Source organism: Sus scrofa, chromosome 13 (assembly GCF_054392235.1).
Source record: "Sus scrofa isolate SSC_HxYL_T2T_F1_AM1 chromosome 13, Sscrofa_HxYL_maternal_Yorkshire_Landrace_v2.0, whole genome shotgun sequence".
In the NCBI taxonomy this organism is placed as follows: Eukaryota; Metazoa; Chordata; class Mammalia; order Artiodactyla; family Suidae; genus Sus; species Sus scrofa.
The window spans coordinates 161,285,215-161,301,056 of NC_139395.1; the positions used below are offsets into that span (position 1 = coordinate 161,285,215).

At 38.5% G+C, this 15,842-nt stretch overlaps 1 protein-coding gene across 7 annotated transcripts in view; it reads left to right on the forward strand.

Annotated features, from left to right (window-relative positions):
• Positions 1 to 15,842, forward strand: part of CFAP44 (cilia and flagella associated protein 44) — a 139,999-nt gene that overhangs the window by 55,770 nt on the left and 68,387 nt on the right. The gene's annotated exons all lie outside the window — the stretch shown is intronic.

Here is a 15,842-nt window from a genome sequence, read left to right on the forward strand (position 1 = left end):
TAAGCTCTTCTAGAAGAAAAGGCCTATAAAATATAGTGATATCTTTAAGAATGCTTTTATAATTAATCAACAAATACTCATTGTCTTCAGCTTTGCTAGGCACTGGTGATGGATTCACTAAGCAGGGCAAAACAGTATCTTCTGAGGGAGAAAAATGTACATATGTTTAAGAAGTTGTTCTGTGATGTAATCATTTTAAGGTTTCACAAGGGACTAAAATATCAGTGGTATAGACAATATGAGCTATGACTATAGAGCAGGGGAATATCAAGAAAGAGAGAAGTTAACATGTTATATTACTGTACTTTGTGGAATTGGCAGGATATGAGTCAGTAGAGAGGAGGTGGGTGCAAGTGGTATAGGTGAAGGGAATGAGAGCTGCAACGGATACTCTGTGGTAAAGCATGAACGATGCATCACAACATGTAATATTATGTGCCTCCTTCAATCATTTCCTTAGATAACAAAAGTTTAAAAAACATTTTTTCAGGGTTTAGGAATAATGATGGGTGGGGAAGGGGTGGGCGTTACTATAAAGGGGAGGCTTGAGGAAGATCTTGGAGTTTGTATTTTGATTGCTATGGATGGTTACATGAGTTTACACATGTGATAAAATGACATATAACTGTACACAATTCTATGTTAATGTTGATTCCTAGTTTGATATTGTTGCAGAAGAGGTAACCAATGAAAGAAACTGGGCAAAGGGTATATGATACTTCTTTGTACTGTCTTGCAACTTCCTACGAATCAATAATTATTTCAGAATATGGAATTTAAAAAGTTAAAAGTAGGAGTTCCTGCTGTGGCTCAGCAGAAATGAACCTGACTAGTATCCATGAGAACGCAGATTTGATCTCTGGCCTTGCTCAGTGGGTTAAGAATCCGGCATTGCTGTGAGCTGTGGTGTAGGTTGCAAATGTGGCTCAGATCTGGCATGGCTGTGGCTGGGCTGGCAGCTGAAGCTCTAATTTGACCCCTAGCCTGGAAACTTCCATATTCCTGAAGTGTGGCCCTGGGAAAAAAAAAAATTAAAAGTAGGCAGAAGAGATCTAAGCTGGTGGGGGTGGGGTAGGGAAGAAGTAAATTACCATGTGTAACTAACTGATATGCTGCCTACTTTAGTTATCCAAATAGGAATAGCTGGTAGCTCCCACCAGCTCAATGGTCAGACCTTCTATCTTCTTCTTTTTTTTTTTTCTATCTTCTTGAATGCATTAAGCTTCTGCTTATAATTTTGGTGTCCAATAAATGTGCATCACACACAGAACCGTTCTGCTTGCAGTGGTCACTACCATGATCACTTAGGCCATGATCACATAGGCAGCGGCATGAAGTTACAAAGGGAGCCAGATGAGAGGCAGGTAGATTTACTGGGCAGCTGCATTCCAGATCAGATGTGACCAAGGTGTGAAAGATTGTGTGGATACGTAGAAGGTATGATTAATAGACCTTGGTGATCTTTTGAATTTCTGGGGGGAATTTCGGAGTGTCTAAATGAAATTCATTAGAGTTTCTCTTAAGACATGTTTTTTCTCCTGAATTTTTTCTGGGAGCATTGTTCTCCTTGTTACCTAAACCAGAAAATCTTTAGACTCATTTCTTCCCTACTTCTAACCACCCTGGTTCACCAAGCCCCCCATTGGTTGTATATCCTAAATGTCTGTTAAATCTGTCCTTCCTCTTTGTTCCTCTCTGTTTCATGCATTAAGCTTAGTACTTGATCTCCACTGCCTGAAAACACTTCCCTCTTGTCATCTGGGCAAACATCAACTCGCTATTTTTTTTAACACACGCACAATTTGCTAACATTTTATTAAGGATTTTTGCATCTATGTTCACATCCCCCCCTTTTGTAATGTCTTTGCTAGCTTTGGAATCGAGGTGTTTCTGGCATTATTTTTAAAAACAAATATTTTGTAGTCTCTGGACCTGAGTTGTTTGTAGGAGGATTTTTAATAATGGATTGAATTTCTTCAATAAATAGAGAACTCTACACTGCTACAATAAATTGACTTCCAACCCACAACTTTATATCCAGTGGTAGTATTGCTCAAAACTGAATGTAAGTAGACAATGATGTGACCTTGGGGATGAAATTAGCAACTCTTGTTACCATGCAGCTTAGGACTGTGGAAATGTTTTAAAGGCAAAGGCCCAGTAGAATGTCAGGCTCACTTTTCTGTGTTTCCCTTTTCTCTGGTGTCATGTGCCCTCAAGTCCTAAATTTTTTTGTCACTTTGAACTTCAGCTTGTGTCTTTTCATCTCTGGGAGAGTGCCTAAAGCTCAAGAACAGTGCATTCTATTTGGCTTCTAGGTCCTGTGTAGTAAGTTGGCCAGTGCCCTTCGCGGAAAGGGGTGCAGAGAATACCCAGCTTGCCTCGCCTAGCTTCCCTTCTCCTGGCATCTTGGCCCTTAGAGTTGTGGCTGTACTGGTTTGTCTGTGATGTCTTGACCTAGCTTTTTCAGCAAACTTTTCATGTATTATTGAATTTATTTTGCTAAGATTAGAATTTTCATTTATGTTTATAAATAATATCCAGCTAGTATTTTCTGTCTTCATAGTTCATCATCAGGTTGGTTAGAGTTTGTTTTTTTTTTAATTTCCTAAGAGGAATTGTAAAATATTCCTTCTTTTTTCTATCTGTTGAAGAGTTTGCATTAGAATTTTGAATGTTTGGCAGATGTAGTGGAGCCATCAGAGCACATGAGTGGTTTTTTGTTTTGTTTTGTTGTTTTTTCAGGTGATTTAAAAAATGTTGATTCAAGGTCTTTAATGATTATAGTTCTTTAAAAAATTTTAAAGTGTAATTGATATAACATGAAATTAGTTATAGATGTGCAAATACTTCTGTGCATTGCAAACTGATCAACACGGTAAGTTTGGTTTAAATATTTATCACCATACATAAGATCTTTTGAGATCTACTCCTTGAACATCCAAATATGCAATACAGCATTATTAACTGTTCATCATGCTGAAAATTACATTCCCATGACTTATTTGTAACTGGGAATTTGTACCTTTGAGCTCCTTCACTTTACCCATCCCCAACCTCTATTGCTGGCAACTACCTGTCTAATTTCTGTATCAATGTTTCTTTCCTCCCCTTCCCTTCCATTCCCTTCCCTTCCCTTCCCTTCCCTTTCCTCCTTTCTTCCTTCCTTTCAGACTCTACATATAAGTAAGATCATAAAGTATTTGTCTTTCTTTTCCTGATTTATTTCACTTGGGACAATGCCCTCAAGTTCCATCCACATTGTTGCATTGATAAGATTTCACTCTTTTTTATGGCTTAATAATATTCCATTGACACACACACACACACACACACAATATGTATATATATATATATCTATATAATTTCTTTATCCAGTCATTCTTTTTTATTTTTTTATCTTTTTGCCTTTTCTAGGGCAACTCCCATGGCATATGGAGGTTCCCAGGCTAGGGGTCTAACCCACTGAGCGAGGCCAGGGATTGAACCTGCAACCTCATGGTTCCTAGTCAGATTCGTTAGCCACTGCACCATGACAGGAACTCCTATCCAGTCATTCTTAAACTTAGGTTGTTTCTATATTTTTGGGCTATTGTAAAGAATGTTGCAGTAAACATGAGGGTACATGTACCTTTTTTTTTTTTTTTTTTGAATCTTTTTAGGGCCACACCCATGGCATATGGAGACTCCCGGACTAGGGATCAAATCTGAGCTATAGATGCTGGTCTACACCAAGGGAGCAGCAATGCCAGATCCTAGCCACATCTGTGACCTACACTACAGCTCACAGCAATGCCAGATCCTAACCCACTGAGTGAGGCCAGGGATCAAACCTGAAGCCTCATAGATGCTAGTCAGGTTCGTTTCTGCTGAGCCACAATGGGAACTCCAAGGGTGCATGTATCTTTTTGAGTTAATGTTTTCATTTTCTTCGGTAAATACCCAGCAAATGTGGAATTGCTTGATCATATGGTAGTTCTACTTTTATTTTTTGAGGAATCTCCACACTGTTTTCCATAGTGACTATACTGATCTATGTTCTCACCAGTAGTGCACAAGGGTTCCCTTTTCTCCACATCCTAGCCAACATTTCCTATCTTTTTGGTATCAGCTATTTTAATAGGTGTGAGGTGATATCATTGTGGTTTTGATTTATGATTCCCTGATGATTAGTGATATTGAACATCCTTTCATGTTCCTGTTCTCTGTCTGTATATCTTCTTTCAGAAAATGTCTGTCTATTCAGATCTTTGGCCCACTTTTTAATTAAATTATTTGTACTTTCTATTTTTTGCCATTTTAGTTGTATGAATGTGTATTTTGGATATTAATCCCTTTCAGATAGATTATTTGCAAATAAATATTTTCTGTCATTCATAAAGTTTCCTTTCATGTTGTTGATCTTCTTCACTGTGCAAATCTTTTTAGTTTGATGTAGTCTCACTTGTTCATTTTTGCTTTTGTTTCCTTTGTTTTTGTGTCAGATCCAAAAAATCATCACCAAGATCAATGCCAAGGAACTTACTGCTTATGTTTTATGCAAGAAGTTTTATGTTTTCAGGTCTTACATTCAAGTCTTTAATTCATTTTTAGTTAAATTTTGTGCATGGTGTAAGACAGTATTTCAGTTTCATCCTTTTGCTTGTGGTGGTTCAGTTTTCCCAGCACCATTTATTAAAGAGATTGTCTTGACGCCATTGCATATTCTTGGCTCCTTAGTTATAAATTACTTTATCATATATATGTGGATTTATTTTTGTATTTTCTATTCTGTTCCTATGATCTTATGTGACTGTTGTTAGGCCAATACCATACTGTTTTGATTATTATAGCTTTGCAGTATATTTTGAAATAAGTAGTATGATGCCTCTAGCTTTGTCTCTTTTCTCAAGATTTCTTTGGCTATTCACAGTCTCTTGTGGTTTGAATTAGATGTGTTCTTCATTTTTCCCCCCTTTTTATGCCCACACCTGTGCCATATGAAAATTCCTGGGCTAGGGGCACAAATCAGAGCTGCAACTGCCAGCCTTCACCATAGCTGCAGCAACACCAGATCTGAGCTGTGTCTGCAACCTACACCACAGCTTGTGGCAATGCCATATTCGTAACCTGTATTGTCATGAACACTATGTTGGGTTCTTAACCCACTGAGCCACAATGGGAACTCCCAGATGTGTTCTTCTTGATTTAATTTTGGTAAACACATTTTTTTTCCTAGGGAACTTGTTTATTTCTTTTGAATTTTGAAATGTATTGTCTGTAATTTCCATAATATTCTTTTTTTTTTTTTTTAGGGCCACACTCATGGCATATGGAAGTTCCTGGACTAGGAGTTGAATCAGAGTGGCAGCTGCTGGCCTACACCACAGCCACAGCAATGCTGGATCCTTAGCCCCCTGAGTAAGGCCAGGGATCAAACCCATGTCTTTATGGATTCATTTCTGCTGAGCCACAGTGGGAACTCCATTTCATAATACTCTTAATGTCATGGGATTTGTAGTGATGTTTTCTTGTCTTTTTTTTTTTCATTTTTAAAGTTTTATTGAAATATAGTTGATTTACAATGTGGTGATATAATGTAGCTTTTTTTGTGGGGGAGCCATGCCAATGGCATGTAGAGGTTCTTGGACTAGGTCTGGTCTATTCATGTTTTTGCAAATGCAAAATATATTTTTAAAGGCTGAGTAATATTCCTTTGTGTATACACATACCACATCTTTATCCATTCATTTATTGATGTACACTTAGATCATTTCTATGTTTGGCTATTATAAATAATGCTGCTATGAACATTGGGGGTACATGTATCTTTTCAAATTAGTATTTTGGGTTATTTTTTAATATATATCCAGGAGTAGAATTGCTAGATCATATGGTAGTTCTAGTTTTAGTGTTTTGAGGGATCCTAATACTGTTTTCCATACTGATTTCACCAATTTACAACCCTACCAACAGTGTACCAGCATTCCCTTTTCATCGTATCCTCCTCAAAATTTGTTATTTGTGGGCTTTTGGGTTGATGGGCATTTTGGCGGTTGTGGGATGATATGTCATTGTGAGTTTTGATTTGCAATTCCCTAATGTTTAATGATATTGAGCATCTTTTTGGCCATATGTATGTCTTCATTTAAAAATGTCTGTTTAGGTTTTCTGCCCCATTTTAAAAACTGGGTTGTATTTTGCATATCAAGTTGTATTAGCTGTTTATATATTTTATTTTCTTTTTGTTATTTTTAAAATTATTTTCTTATTGCTCAATGAATTTGATTACATTTATAGTTGTACAATGATCATCACAACCCAATTTTATAGCATTTCCATCTCAAACCCCAAGCACATCCCCTACCCCTCAACCTGTCTCCTTTGGAAACCATAAGTTTTTCAAAGTCTGTGAATCAGTATCTGTTCTGCAGAGAAATTCATTGTGTCCTTTAAGATTCCACTTGTAAGTGATAGCATATGATGTTGGTATTTCACTGTCTAACTTCACTTATCATGATAATTTCTAGGTCCATCCACGTTTCTGCAAATGCCATTATTTCTTTCCTTAAATAGCTGAGTAATATTTCATTGTGTAAATGTACCACATCTTCTTTATCCACTCATCTGTCAATAGACATTTAGGTGGTTTCCATGTTTTGGCTATTGTATGGAGTGCTGCAAAGAACATTGGAGTACATGTATCTTTTTGAAACATGGTTTTCTCTGCATAGATGCCCAGGAGTGGGATTTCTGGATCAAATGGTTGAGTATATCATGCCACTCCCTTCTGGCCTGCACAGTTTCTGCTGAAAAATCTGCTGATAACCTTATTGGGGTTCTCTTGTATGTTATTTGTTTCTTTTCGCTAGCTGCTTTCAATATTTTCTCTTTGTCTTTAATTTTGGTCAGTTTGATTAATATGTGTCTCGGTGTATTCCTCCTTGGGTTTATTTTATATGGTACTCATTGTGCTTCCTGGATTTGAGTGAGTGGTTGCTTTCCCATGTTAGGGAAGGTTTCATCTATTATCTCTTCAAGTATTTTTGCTGTCCCTTTCTTTCTCTCTCCTCCTTCTGGCACCCCTATAATACAGATGTTGTTGCATTTAACGTTGTCCTAGAGTTCTCTGAGACTCTCTTCATTTCTTTTCAATATTTTTTCTTTTTTATGTTCTGCATCCATGATTTCCATTAGTCTGTCCTCCACCTTGCTTATTCATTCTTCTGCCTCCTGTATTCTGCTGTTGGTTGCTTCTAATGATTTTTTTATTTTAGTTATTGTATTTTGCATCTCTGCCTGCTGAAATCTTGTACTTCTTGTATTTCTTTCCTCAATGTTTGCTGTAAAATATCAATCTTTGCCTCCAGTTTATTTCCAATGTCTTGCATCATCTTCACTATCATCAGTGTAAGGGTTTTTTTTGGAGGTTTATAATCTCCAGATCACTTAGCTGCTTTTCTGGGTTTTTTTTTTTTTTCCTTGCTCTCTTATCTGAGGTATAGTTCTCAGCCTTTTCATTTTTATAGGTTTTTGGTGTGGTCTCCTTTTTGCAGACACTAGAGTTGTAGCCTCTCTTACTTCTGATGTCTGCCCCCCTTGTGTCTGAAGTTGGTATGGGGTTTGCTGTAGGCTTCCTAATGGGAGGGACTGGTGCCTGCTCACTGGTAGTTGGGGCTGATTCTTATCTCTCTGATGGTGGGGCTTTGTCTCTGGGTGAGATTAGAGGCAGCTGTGTGCGGGGGGGGGGGGGGCGGGGGGGCTTTAGGCAGCCTGTTTGCTGATGGGTGGGGCTGTGATCCCACCTGGATTATTGTTTGACTTGGGGCTTCTCAGTGCTGGTGGGTGGGGCCAGATTTTCCCAAAATGGCCACCTCTAGAGGAACACACACTGGTGAATATTCCTTAGACTTTTGCCTCCAATGTCCTTCCCCCACAACAAACCACAGTTATCCCCTGTTTTCCCAGGAGAACCTCTAAGAACTGCAGTCAGGTCCGACCCAGATTCCTGTGGAACTTCTGCTTTATCCTAGGACCCAGTGCACATGAAAGCCTATGTGCAGCTTTTAGGAATGTTGTCTTTTTACCCCAGTCCCATGGAGCTCTTGTGCAGAAGCCCCACTGGCCTTCAATGTCAGATGCTCTGGGGGATCTTTCTCCCAAAGCCAAATCCCCAGGCCTGGGGACCTGATATGGGTCTCAGAACTCTCACTCCTGTAAGTAAGTCTATGTGATACAGTGACTTTCCAGTCTGTGGGCTGCCCACCTGGTGGGTATGGGGTTGCTTATATCAGGTAATCACCCCTCCTACCATCTTGATCTGGACTCCTTTTTGTCTTCTGGAGTAGGATATCTTTTTGAAAGTTTCCAGTCCATTTGGTTGAAGGTTGTTCAGCATTTGGTTGTAATTTTGTTGTTTTTATGAGAGAAGCAGAACTCCAGTCCTTCTATTCCACCATGTTAATCCTATCTCCTGTTTATTTATTTTAGATGTGTGTAAGGATACACATCAAATTCTTAGCATTCATTACATATGTTTGGGGTCAAGGAGAGAAGTATAACAGTTAACTTTAATTTCACTTGTGGCAATATTCATGTATTACTTTTATAACTTAACTCATAAAAGAAAAATGTAACCCCCTCTCTCTTTATATTGATGTTGTATTCTGACCATTTAATAAAGCCTGCCTCCTTATTAAATCTTTGAGAATATGTTTATCTTTCTCTTTATCCAAAGTATAAGCAATTATTGTGAACAATATTAACACCATGTGCCTAATTGATAGAACCGAACCACATGGGCCTCTGAGCTTCTTGTTCTCTTCATTTTACATGACTTTTGCCCTTCTTCCTACACACTTTCACAGCCACCCTCCAGGCACTATTACCACCTAACAAAATATCACAGTCTGAGTGGCTTAAATGTCAGAAATTTATTTTCTGCAGTTTTTTAGGCCAGAAGTTTAACAGCAAGGAGCTGCAAGTTTGATTTCTCCTGAGGTATCTCTTCTTGGCTTGCAGGTACTATCTTCTCACTGTGTCTTCTCTTAGTTGTTCCTCTGTGTGCAATCTCCTCTTCTTACAAGGACACCAGTCCTATTGGATTAGGGCCCACTCTAATGACACTACTGTACCATAGTTACCTGTTTGAAGGCCCTCTTCTCCAAATAGTTACATTCTGAGATATCAGAGGTGAGGGCTTCTCTGTAGGAATTTGAGAGCTACAATTCAGACCAAAACTTTTCTCCCATTCTGTGGGTTGTCTTTTCATTTTTTTAATGGTTTCCTTTGCTGTGCAGAAGCTTTTGAGTTTAATTAGGTCTCAATAGCTTATTTTTGTCTTTATCATCTTTATTCTAGGAGGTGGGTCAAAAGAGATGTTGCTGTGATTTATGTCAAAGAGCATTCTGCCTATGTTTTCCTCTAGGAGTTTTGTAGTATCTGGCCTTACATTTAGGTCTTTAATCAATTTTGAGTTTATTTTTGTGTATAGTGTTAGTCAAAGTTCTAATTTCACTCTCTTATGTGCAGTTGTCCAGTTTTCCCAGCACCATTTATTGAAGACACTATCATTCCTCCACTGTATGTTCTTGCCTCCTTTGTCATAGATTAATTGACCATAGCTGCTTGGGTTTATTTCTTCACTTTCTATCCTGTTCCATTGATCTATATTTCTGTTTTTGTGCCAGTACAATACTCTTTTGATGACTGTAGCTTTGTATTAGAGCCTGAAATCAGGGAGCCTGATTCCTCCAGTTCTGCTCTTTTCTTTCTTTTTTTTTTTTTTTCAATATTGCTTTGGCTATTTGAGGTCTTTTGTGTTTCCTTACAAATTTTAAAATATTTTGTTATAATTCTGTAAAGAATGTAGTTTGTAATTTGATAGGATTTCATTGAATCTGTAGATTGCCTTAGGTAGTATTGACCATATTGATTCTTCCAATCCAAGAGCATAGTATTTCTTTCCATGTGTTTGTATCTTCTTTGATTTTTTTTCATCAGCATCTTATAGTTTTCAGGGTAGAAGTGCTTTGTCTCTTTAGGTAGGTTTATTCCTGGGTATTTTACTTTATTTATTTTTTTATTTATTTAAAAATTTTAATTTTTTATTTATTTTATTTTTTATTTTATTTATTTTTTATTTACTTTTTAATTTTTTTATTTATTTTTTAATTTTCTATTTACTTTTTTATTTAATTTATTTTTTATTGCTTTTTAGGGCCTCCTTGTGGCATATGGAGGTTCCTGGGCTAGGGGTTATATTTGAGCTGTAGCTGCCAGCCTACGCCACAGCCAGAGCAAGGCCAGATCTGAGTTGTGTTGGCAACCAACACCACAGCTCAGGGCAATGCTGGATCCCTGGCCCACTGAACTAGGCCAGTGATTGAACCCACATCCTCATGGATACTAGCCAGATTCACTTCCACTGAGCCATGATGGGAACTCCGGTATTTTATTCTTTTTGATGCAATTTCTCTTTCTGATCTTTCATTGTTTACAGAAATGCAATTGATTTCCATGTATTAATTTTGTATCCTGTGACTTTACCAAATTCGCTGATGAGCTCTAATAGTTTTCTGATAGTGTCTTTAGGATTTTCTAGGTATAGAATCCTGTCATCTGCAAACAGCGATAGTTTTACTTCTTTTCCAATTTGGATTTCTTTTGTTTCTTCTTCTTCTTCTATGATTGCCATGGCTAGGACTTCCAAGAGTATGTAATAACATTGGTGAAAGAGGATTTCCTTGTCTTATCCCTGATCTTAGTGGAAATGCTTTCAGTTTTTCACCTTGAGAATGTTAGCTGTGGGTTTGTCATAAATGGATTTTATGTTGAGGTAGTTCCCCTCTATGCCTACTCTCTGGAGAGTTTTTATCAGGAGTGGGTGTTGAATTTTGCCAAAAGCTTTTTCTGCATCTATTGAGATGATCATATGGTTTTTATTTTTCAGTTTGTTGATGTGGTGTATCACATTGATAGATTTGCAGATATTGAAGAATCCTTTCATCCCTGGGATAAATCCTACTTGACCACGGCATCTGATCTTTTTAATCTATATTTGTATGCAGTTTGCTACTATTTTGTTGAGGATTTTTGCATCTATGTTCATCAGTGATATTGGCCTGTAATATTCTTTTTTTGTGGTATCTTTGATTTTGGTATCAGGATAATGGTTTCATAGAATGAGCTTGACAGTGTTCCTTCCTCTGCAGCTTTCTGGAAAAGTTTCAGAAGAAGAGGTGTTAACTCTTTTCTGAATGTTTGGTAGAACTCAGCTGTGAAGCCATCAGGTCCTGGGCTTTTGCTTTTTGGCAGTTTTAAATTACATTTTCAAATTCAGCACTTGTGATTGGTCTATGCATATTTTCTGTTTCTTCCTGATTCAGTCTTTCTACATTATACTTTTGTAAGAATCTGTCCATTTCTTCTAGGTTGTACATTTTATTGGCATACAGTTTGCTCATAGCAGTTTATCATTATCTTTGTATTTCTGTAGTGTCAGTTGTAACTTCTTTTTCATTTCTAATTTTATTGATTTGAACCCTCTCCTTTTTTTTTTCTTGATAAATCTGGCTAACAGCTTATCAATTTTGTTGCTCTTTTCAGAGAACCAACTTTTGGTTTCATTGATCTTCTCAATTGTTTTCTTTGTCTCTGCTATTAATTTCTGTATTAATCTTTATGATTGTTTTCCTTCTACTAATTTTGGTCTTTGTCAGTTCTTCCTTCTCTAGATGTTTTAAGTGTAAGTTTAGGTTGTTTGAATTTTTTCATCTTTCCTGAGATGATAATGTATTGCTATAGACTTCTCTCTCAGAACTGCTTTTGCTGTGTCCCATAGATTTTGTATTGTTGTATCTTCATTGTAATTTTGATTTCCTCTTTGATTTCTTCAATGATCCATTGGATATTTAGTAGCATATTGTTTAACTTCCAAGGGTTTGTGTTTTTTGCTGTTTTTTTTTTCTTGTAGTTTATTTCTAGTCTCATAGCATTGTGATCAGAGAAAATGTTTGAAGTAATTTCAATTTTTTAAATTTACCAGGGCTTGATCTGTGGCCTAAGATGTGATCTATCCTGAAGAATGTTCCATGTGCACTTGAGAAGAAAATATATTCTGCTGTGTTGGTGTGAAAAGTTCTATAGCTATCACTCAAGTCTATTTGGTCTAGTGTATCATTTAAGGCCTGTGTTTCCTTGTTGATTTTCTGTCTGGATGATTCGTCTGTTGCTGTAAGTCAGGTGTTAAAGTCCGCCACTATTATTGTGCTATTGTTAATTCCCCCTTTTATGGCTGTTAGTAATTGCCTTATATATTGTGCTGTTCCTATGTTGGGTGCATATATATTTAAAAGTGTTATCTCTTCTTCTTGTATTGATCCTGTGATCATTATGTAATGCCCTTCTTTGATTCTTGTGACCTTCTTTATTTTAAAATGTATTTTGTCTGATATGTGTATTACTACTCCTGCTTTTCTATAATTTCCTTTTGCACATAATAATTTCTTCTATCCCCTCATTTTAAGTCTGTATGTGTCCTTAGATCTGAAGCGGGTCTCCTGTAGACAGAGTATATATGGGTCTTGCTTTTGAATCCTATCAGCTCGTTTTTTTTTTCTTTTAATTGGAGTGGTTAATCTGTTTATATTCAATGTATCATGCTTATGGATAAGTATGTGCTTATTGTCATTTACTTAAAATTTTTATTAGGGATTATTTGGGATCTTCTTCTCTCCTCTTTTTATTGTCTTCTCTTGTGATTTGCTGACCATGTTTAGTGTTATGTTTGGCTCATTTTTTCTTTTTTATGGGTGTGACCATTATAGTTATTTGATTTGTGGTTCCCCTTATTTTTTGATATATTCATCTATATGTGTGTAGAATTGTTTCTGCTTGCTGGTATCTTAATTTCAAATGCATTTTCAATGTTCTGCATGTGTCCTCTCCTCTTCTCACACTTGCTAGTTTAGATATCGTATTTGTCAATGGGTGATTTCCTACTTTTAAATTATTTTTGCCTTTACCAGTGAGCTTTTTCATTTTTAATATTCTTGTTTCTAATCGTGGCTTTTCTTTTACAGAGGTTTCTATAGTAATTAATGTAGAGCTGGTTTGGAAGTGCTGAATTCTCTTAGCTTTTGCTTGTCTGTGAAGCTTTTGATCTGTCCATCAAATCTGAATGAGAGCTTTGCTGGGTAGAGTATTCTTGGTTCTAGTTTCCTCCTCTTAGCTCAAATATATTTTGCCACTCCCTCTGGCTTGTAGAGTTTCTTCTGAAAGATCAGCTGTTACCTTTGTGGGGATTACCTTACCTGTGATTTGCTGCTTCTCCCTTGTGGCTCTTAATATTTTTTCTTTGAACTTAATTTTTGTCAGTTTGATTAGTATATATATTGCTGTATTTCTTCTGGGGTTTATTTTGTATGGAATTCTCTGTGCTTCTTCCACTTGAGTGAATGTTTCCTTTCCCATATTTGGGAAATTTTTGGTTATAATCTCTTCAAATATTTTCTCTTACCCTTTTTCTCTCTCTTCCCATTCTGGAACCCCTATGATGCAAATATTGGTATATTTAATATTGTCCCAGGTGTCTCTTAGACTCTCCTCAGTTTTTTTCATTCTTTTTTCTTTATTCTTTTCTGTTGCAGTGATTTCCACCACCCTGTTTTCCACCTCACTTATTTGTTCTTCCACCTCTGTTAATCTGCTATTCGTTCCTTCTAGACTATTTTTCATTTCAGCTATTGCGCTATTCATTTTGCTCTTCAAATCCTCTAGCTCTTTGTTAAACATTTCCTTTAAGTTCTCAATCTTTGTCTCCATTCTTTTTCCAAGATCACTCTGAATTCTTTTTCAGGTAAATTTCCTATCTCATCATTTGGTAGTTTTTGTGTTTTCGTCTTGTTCCTTTGTCTGAAAGCTGCTTCTTTGTCATCTCATAGTGTCTACCTTTCTGTTTATCATCCGTTTGACAGCTGGTATGTAGATATTGATGTTGAAACAGGTGCCCAGTCCTGGAGTTCTCAGGGGTGGTAGTGGTTCATGTGTATCCAGAGCATGTGTTGGGAATAATGGTATCACACTTTTGTAGCTGACTGGCTGCTAGGGATAGGGATATGGTGTGTGAGTCAGGTGGCAGTATTTCACTGTTCACAGGATTGCTTTTGTAGCTCACTGGCATAGCAGTGTCTCTTACAGGCCCTCCTGATAGCAGGTAGATTTGAGGGCTATTTTTATGTAGCTTGCAATATCAGCAGTTTATCCTGCTAACTCTCTCTTTGCCAGGTAGGCTTAGGGGTGGCTCTCTGTAGCTATAGGAGCAGGTGCCACTGTTCTGCTGGCACTCCCCTTACTTGGCCACTCTAGGGATCTCTCTCTCTAAAGCCTCAGGGGTGGGGAGCTTTTCCCTAATTGTTACTCACAGGCTCTCTCTGTAGCTGCAGTATGTGTTTCTAGTGTTCCCTCTCCCTGCCTTGCTGCTGGTAGGAGTGCTCTCTGTAGCCCTGAAGGTCAGAATGTGGGTTAATGTGTCTCCCCTGGCTCCCTTGGTATGGAACAAGTGCCACTCACATGAGCCTTCAAAGGGCCACTGGCTGGGGCCCTGTAGCTTTTGCTTTTCTCTGGTTAGGCAGCCCACAGCTCCATCAAGGAGCGGACACCAGTGGCCCTCTGGCGGGAATGGGTACTGCCATCAGCAGCTCTTTGGGCATTGATCAAGCACAGCTGGCATGAGCCTCTGTAGATTCTCTGGGTGGAGCCAAGATGCCTGTGTTTTCCCTGATTGACAGGGAGCAGGCACCAGTGGCCCTCTTGTGGGAGTGGATGCTACCACTGGCAGCTCTTCTGGCACTACCCCATTGGTGGGAGCCTTTGCAGATTCTCTGGGTGGAGCTGAGATGCCTGTGTTTTCCCTGCTCAAGCAGGTCACTCCTTCTGCAAGGAGTGAGCGCTGCCACCAGCAACTTTTTTGGTGCTGCCCCGCTGGCCTGGCTGGAGTCCCTGCAGATTCTCTGGGTGACACTAAGGCCCTGGTGTTTTCCCTGATCTCTCAGGGGATGGGCTCCACCACTGGCAGCTCTTCTGGCACTAGTGCAGGGCTCCCACTGGCAGGAACCAGGAATGTGTGTTATTGCCCCAGGTGGTTACTCCACCTGCTCCAAGAAATCTTTTGACCTACAGATGGGGCTGCTTCCCAGCCATTACTAAGCAGTGGCTACAGCCAAGTAGTTCCCCGAGCTGAGGCAGGCAGTGTTCTGCAGCTTGAGAAAGTGGGTGTAGGCTGTAGTTGTGGATCTTGCCCCTTCCTTCCAGCACCCCCAAACAATGGCATCTAGTCTCTAAGCCTGACTGGGTTGTCTCCACTTAGATACTCTCCATTGAGTCACCCTATACGCTAGTCCCTCCAGGCTGTTTCTGCATGGCCAACCCTGGTTTTTTTCCCCATATAGCTGGCCCCAGCTTCCTCTTTGGGTCTGATCTCTAAGGCCAAAGTTCCAGTTCCCAACACCTGCTGATACCCACCTATGGTTGCCTGTTGCCCTGCAGCACTGACTCCATATTGTCTCGTTTTTAACTGCTTCACACCATTTGTCTAGAGTTCTTCCTCTGTTTGTCAGTGATCTTGTCACTGGTGAGGGGACTTCCCAGGTGCAGGAACTAGTCCTCTTCCCAGCTCCCTTCTGGGAGAGCAGGTCCCCTCTCATTTCAGTTTGCTTCTTTTTCTCTTGTTCTTTTTCTTTCTTATATCCTATCTGGTTTTATAATCTTTTCTTCTTCTATCATAATCTGGAGGTCTTTTTTCAGTTTTTCACATTTTCTGTGTGAACAGTTACACATGTAGTTGTATTTTCAGTGTATTTGTG